Below are 6,973 nucleotides of genomic sequence, written 5' to 3'. Positions count from 1 at the left end.
TTGTAAAAACAACTAACCAGGAGGTTTTCGACCCCCCTCCAGGAGCCAATAATCTGCTCAACTGGCTAATAGTATAACTAACAATCTACGTGTTTCTTCTTGCTGTGTCTGTGAAGACACTAACATGGAAAATCGATGGCCGTGGAAAGCAAAAGAGTTAAAACCTTAAGAAAATTTTACCTTAAGCCTCACCCCTCCCAAGCCCACACTAAAGCACTCAAGTATTTAACTCCTAAAAACTTGCATAGTCCGGAGGTACTGTATTGCCCACTGGGGGAACACTTTTGTTAACCCACTAGGAGAAATAACTGGTTTAGGGCAGCAATATTACAACCAACGGTGGGACAAACTTTGTGGCAGGGCAAAAATAAACAAGGTAAAACTACCTCCAGGTTGCCATGCTACAACCCATTTTTTTTTTTTTTTTTTTTTTAGAGGAGACGGAGTTTTTCTCTTGTTCCCCGGGCTGGAGTGCAATGGCGCGATCTCGGCTCACCGCAACCTCCGCCTCCTGGGTTCAGGCAATTCTCCTGCCTCAGCCTCCTGAGTAGCTGGGATTACAGGCATGCGCCACCATGCCCAGCTAATTTTTTGTATTTTTAGTAGAGACGGGGTTTCACCGTGTTGACCAGGATGGTCTTGATCTCTTGTCCTCGTGATCCACCCACCTCGGCCTCCCAAAGTGCTGGGATTACAGGCTTGAGCCACCACGCCCGGCCTACAACCCATTTTTTTACTTCCCAGGTTTAAATCATTCCTGGTATCAATTTGAAGCACCCCATAGCTGGCAGGCACCCCCAGGCCTTTACTAAATTTGCCAGCAGTGAGCATATTGACAATTACCAGCTAATGGAACAGGAGGTCTGCATACTACGAAAAATTAGACCATCCTTCTTCTTAGTCCCTTTACAGCTATGAGAAACTCTAGGATGCCCTGTTTATAATAAAGTAAAAAACAGAAGTAAAAGAAGTGTAAATATCAGAGAAGGTATAAAAATAGAAAACTGGAAAAACACTAATTGGCCACGTAAAAGAATTATTCAGTATTACAGGCCAGCTACTTGGGCACATGACAGGTCATGGGGGAACCACACTCCTATTTGCATGCTTAATTGCACTATAAGATTACAAGCAGTGCTCAAAATCATTACCAATAAAACTGCACAAGCTTTATATCTGTTGACTGTACAATCCACAGACATTTAAAAAATGCTATTTACCAAAACAAACTAGTTTTCAATTACCTCCTGGTCCAGGAAGGAGGCATATGTAAAAAAGTTATTTTTATTTTGAGATGGAGTTTTGCTCTTGTTGCCCAGGCTGGAGTGCAACGGTGCCCTGTAGGCTCAACGCAATCTCCACCTCCTGGGTTCAAGCAATTCTCCTGCCTCAGCCTCCCAAGTAGCTGGGACTACAGGCATGCGCCACCACACCCAGCTAATTTTGCATTTTTAGTAGAGGCGGGGTTTCTCCATGTTGGTCAGGCTGGTGTCAAACTCCCAACCTCAGGTGATCTGCCCACCTTGGCCTCCCAAAGTGCTGCCTTTACAGGCATGAGCCACAGCACCTGGCCCATGTGGAACGTTTAACCTGTTGCTTATAAATTAGTAATAGTAAAAATGCTGTCATGAAAATAACTGCAAAAATGCAAAAGTTGGCCCATGTCCCAGTTCAAACTTGGAAACCTGAATGGTTCTCATCTTTTATTTTTTTTTATTTTTTTTATTTTTATTTTTTTTAAGCCAGTCAAATTTAGCAGTGGGGGGTTGTATACCAACTTTAGTGACACTAATGTTAATAAGTTCTGATAACCCACTACCATCGGACCAGCCTAGTTCTCATCTTTTAAAGAATGTACAACACTAGGCCGGGCGCGGTGGCTCAAGCCTGTAATCCCAGCACTTTGGGAGGCCAAGGCGGGTGGATCACGAGGTCAAGAGATCGAGACCATCGTGGCCAACATGGTGAAACCCCGTCTCCACTAAAAATACAAAAAATTAGCTGGGCATGGTGGTGCGTGCCTGTAATCCCAGCTACTCAGGAGGCTGAGGCAGGAGAATTGCTTGAACCTGGGAGGCGGAGGTTGCGGTGAGCCGAGATCGCGCCATTGCACTCCAGCCTGGGTAACATGAGTGAAACTCCGTCTCAAAAAAAAAAAAAAAAAAAAGAGAATGTACAACACTAATAGGAGGGTTTATGCTTATTCTACGTACTTGCTTAATCCTCCCATGTCTCTTGCCTCCCTTCTTTCAAAGCATGCAGTTAACCACAGAAGCAGCAGTAGCTAGGCATACCACCACCCAAATAATGGCCTTAATTAAGTATCAACCTGTCCGTCAGAGAAAAAAAAAAAGCCTATCTTGTCCCTGCCACCCCCACCATGAGCTGTCTGGAGGCTTATCAAACTTCTGCAAATTTTAAGTAAACCAAAACAGGAACCAGAATAACTGGATAAAGCAAATTAACTCAGCAGCACCTCAATAAAGACAAAAGGCTAAATTCTTTATCAAGGTAATTCGAAGGTATATCAAAGCAGAGATCTCAAAGGCCTGCAGTCAGTTTCAAAAAGGTTTTTTTTTGTTTTTTTTTTTTTGAGATGAAGTCTCACTCTATTACCCAGGCTGGAGTGCAGTGGCACAATCTTGGCTCACCGCAACCTCTGCCTCCTGGGTTCAGGCAATTCTCCTGCCTCAGCCTCCTGAGTAGCTGGGATTACAGGCACGCGCCACCATGCCCAGCTAATTTTTGTATTTTTAGTAAAGATGGGGTTTCACCATGTTAGTCAGGCTGGTCTTGAACTCCTGACCTCGTGATCCTCCCGCCTCAGCCTCCCAAAGTGCTGGGATTACAGGTGTGAGCCACCGCGTCCGGCCAGTTTCAAAAAATTCTATCTAAACCTCATTAGAACCACCATGGCATCCTAACTAGCCCCAGAAGATGGCTGGCTAGCCAATGACAGGTAGGATTCCTCAAGGGAGGCATAACCTAAAATAGGCACAGTCACACAGGTGCACAAAGGCCAAGGCAAAAAAAAAAAAAAAAAAGGCCCTGGCACTACGCCTCACTGGAGGTACTAAAGCAGAGCAGCCACGAAGCATGCCTACCCTCTATTAGTCATCCCAAAGTAAAAGAAAGTAAAACTTTAGCTTAAAACAACCAAGGTGCAACTTACATAAAAGGCAATTGGCCGGGCGTGGTGGCTCATGCCTGTAATCCAAGCACTTTGGAGGCCAAGGCAGGCGGATCACCTGCGGTCGGGAGTTCAAGAACAGCCTGACCAACATGGTGAAACCCTGTCTTAAAAAAAATAAAAAATAAAAATAAAATTTTAAAAAGGCAATTTAAAACTCTGTTTTATCCAGGTACTCTCTCCTGCATATAGTTTAGTACTATCTTCAAAAAGACCATTATAGTGGTGTGTTCTATTAAAAGTATTACTTACATAAAAGCGCACTAAAGGGAGGGATCAAGAGGAGAAAGAAATTGATAAAACCACATAATATAAAAATAAAATTTAGCTGGGCTTGGTGGCGCATGTCTGTAATCCCAGCTACGTGGGAGGCTGAGGCAGGAGAATGGCTTGAACCTGGGAGGTGGAGGTTGCAGTGAGCTGAGAGCATGCCATTGCACTCCAGCCTGGGCTACACAGAGAGACTCTGTCTCAAAAAAAATAATAATAATAAAATAAAATTAATGTTTCAGAATACTGAAGAGAAAAATACAATTAATGCAGGAAAGAAAAGGAGAAATAAAACTTTTCTTTCATAAGCAAACTTTCCTAAGTTATTCCCCCTCTTGTGGAATTGTATCCTGCTTTGCAAGTTTTATAAGTTTATAAATTCTTATATTTTTGTTCTCTATAGCTAATAACTGTGTTTCTGCAACATGGCAAAGGTCATAAAAAATGCCCAGTCAGGCAGACCTCTGGCCTTCTGGGTACTGTAACAGAAAGCAATAGATAAGGCACGTATTAGAATCCTTGAGCTCTACAAATAGCAAACATCTGGGTTGCACAGCAAGAGTCATCTGTAAGCCTAAGGCAGGTGCCTGTCATTGCTTAATAAATTGCTTTGTTCTATACTTGCAAACTTATTTCAGCGCCACTGTGTACTTCATGTGTAAAAGGCCAAACCCTGTCTTTGTTAAGGGCTCAGCCATTTTAAATCCAAGTAAACCTGGGCCAGTGTACACGTAAAATAAACTCCTTCTGCAACCTCAACAGTCTTTTCAGTCTCTAAAATTCTGCAACATTCCCATTCATGAACCCACAGCCCGAGGCAGGATTCTCCCCAATGACCCTTCCGTGGTACCTGCACAATCCGGGAGAGACTTGGTGCTGTGGGTGCAAAGCTGCTCAGGGAGGGCTCCAGGCCAGGGCACAGTCACTGTGTAGGGAAGATACAGGACGCCCCTGTTCTGGCTGTCAGCAAAGCCACCATCTTGTGGCTGAAGGAAACTGAGGCCAAGCTGGGCAAGAACTCGGGGGTGCAGATTGTGGAGCTGACAGCGGGGAGGCCTGAGTCCTGCCACAGCCGCTTCCCACTGGTCCCAATCACCCCCTTCCCCTCTCGGGATGTCAGAACTGACACTCTCAACATTTCTAGGCTTCCAGGGGGTCCTGGCATCTTAGCTGTGGATCTCCCATTACCTGCAGGTCACCGGGGCACACAGCCTGGGTCTCTTGGAGCAGAAGACACAGAACAATGAAGAGTAGACCTGGAACTCTAGCTGCAGCGAGAGACAGAGGCCCTACCAAATGCAAAATCCGCGCTGTTACCTCCAGCTGCGTGCCTAATTAAACAGTTCCCAGCCCAGCATCGCTCATCAGATAACTTTTTTTTTCTGAGATGGACTCTCCCTCTGTCCTCCAGGCTGCAGTGCAGTGGTGCGATTTCGGCTCACTGCAATCTCCACCTCCTGAGTTCAAGCGATTTTTCTGACTCAGCCTCCCAGGTAGTTGGGACTACAGGCATGCACAACCACGCTGGGCTCATTTTTGTATTTTTAGTAGAGATGGGATTTCTCCATGTTGGTCAGGCTGGTCTCAATCTGTCGACCTCAGGTGATCTGCCACCTCGGCCTCCCAAAGTCCTGGGATTACACTGCACCTGGTCTGAATAACGTTTAAATTCCACCCTCTCAGGCTGTGAGATTAGATGATGGGCTGAATGAAGAAAGAGTGTCAGCCTAGGCTGCAGTCTTCTCAGCAAGGCTTATTTCCTGAGCTGAGCCAGGCCCAACCTAGAGAATATTTGCATTCAACCTTGTGTATAAGGTCATATGCATTTGTAAATAACATATTACATCGTGGCTGGGCATGGTGGCTCACGACTATAATCTCAGTACTCTGAAAGGCCGAGGTGGGTGGATAATGATGTCAGGAGTTAAAAACCAGCCTGGTCAAGATGGAATTAGCTGGGCAGAGCGGTGCTTGCCTGTATTCCCAGCCACTCAGGAGGAGTCCGAGGCAGGAGAATCACTTGAACCCAGGCGGGGGGTGGTTGCAGTGAGCTGAGATCACACCACTGCACTTCAGCTGGGTGACAGCAATACTGTGTCTAAAAGAAAAAAAAAGTTTAGCTTTTTTACCTTCCTGGCTTGTCGTCCTTCGAGCAGGCAACCTGAGATTTTAAAAAGGAGGGAATTTTCTGAAATAAAATGTGAGCCACGTGTGAAATTTGAATTTTCTAGTAGCCAAACTTTAGAAAGAAACAAGGAACAGGTTCAATTGATTCTAACAATGTAATTAACCCAATATATCCAAAATGTCATTTCAATGTATGAGGAATATGTAATTATTAATGAAGTATATAAATATTTGCAACTACATTTTGAAAGTAACTCTATATTTTACCTTTCTAGAACATTGCAGTTCAGACCAGGCTCATTCCTGGCACCCAGGATCCACACATGGCAGCTCTGATGTGTGGAAGGGCCAGAGGTGAAGGAAGAACCTCCCCCTACCAATATCTCTCTTCAGTTTCGAGGGTGGAACAGACAGTGGCCATAGAAATAGCTGAGGGTGGCAGGAATAAAATACCACAGGTAAACCACTGCTTACCACCTGTTGCCCACCTTTTTTTTTTTTTTTTTTTTTTTTTGAGACGGAGTTTCACTCATGTTACCCAGGCTGGAGTGCAATGGCGCGATCTCGGCTCACCGCAACCTCCGCCTCCTGGGTTCAGGCAATTCTCCTGCCTCAGCCTCCTGAGTAGTTGGGATTACAGGCACGCACCACCATGCCCAGCTAATTTTTTGTATTTTTAGTAGAGACGGGGTTTCACCATGTTGACCAGGATGGTCTCGATCTTTTGACCTCGTGATCCACCCGCCTCTGCCTCCCAAAGTGCTGGGATTACAGGCTTGAGCCACCGCGCCCGGCCTGCCCACCTTTCTTTTAGAGATCAGGCAGTGAACAAAGGATGATGGCATCACAGAAGTAAAAAAAAAAAACTCCATGTCTTCAATTCTGTCCACACTCTTAAACTCTCATATTTAGATATGGAGAAAATAGATTAAAGGCAAACTTATTTTGTGGGCTGGGCGCGGTGGCTCACGCCTGTAATCCCAGCACTTTGGGAGGCCAAGGCGGGCGGATCACCTGAGGTCAGGAGTTCAAGACCAGACTGGCCAACATGGTGAAACCCTGTCTTAAAAAAAAAAAAAAAAAAAAAAAAGCCAGGCGCGGTGGCTCACGCCTGTAATCCCAGCACTTTGGAAGGCCGAGGCGGGTGGATCAAGAGATCGAGACCATCCTGGTCAACATGGTGAAACCCCGTCTCTACTAAAAATACAAAACATTAGCTGGGCATGGTGGCGCGTGCCTGTAATCCCAGCTACTCAGGAGGTTGAGGCAGGAGAATTGCCTGAACCCAGGAGGCAGAGGTTGCGGTGAGCCGAGATCGCGCCATTGCACTCCAACCTGGGTAACATGAGTGAAACTCCACCTCAAAAAAAAAAAAAAAAAAAAAGG

General features: G+C 45.5%; 1 protein-coding gene and 1 long non-coding RNA gene across 2 annotated transcripts in view; both read right to left on the bottom strand.

Moving 5' to 3' along the window:
* LOC116543866 (zinc finger protein 429-like) overlaps positions 1–6,973 on the bottom strand; it is a 785,602-nt gene that overhangs the window by 474,547 nt on the left and 304,082 nt on the right. The gene's annotated exons all lie outside the window — the stretch shown is intronic.
* On the bottom strand, positions 5,830–6,569 carry LOC116543897. Its single transcript, XR_004265753.1, has 2 exons — positions 6,391–6,569; positions 5,830–6,075 (listed from the first exon to the last, which is right to left on the bottom strand). It is a non-coding gene; the product is annotated as an uncharacterized LOC116543897 (long non-coding RNA).

The sequence above is a fragment of the Sapajus apella genome, unplaced genomic scaffold, assembly GCF_009761245.1.
Source record: "Sapajus apella isolate SASKATOON/1434 unplaced genomic scaffold, GSC_monkey_1.0 scaffold199, whole genome shotgun sequence".
Classification (NCBI taxonomy): Eukaryota; Metazoa; Chordata; class Mammalia; order Primates; family Cebidae; genus Sapajus; species Sapajus apella.
Note: the sequence above shows the minus strand (reverse complement) of the source record. Positions and strands in the feature narration are given on the sequence as shown.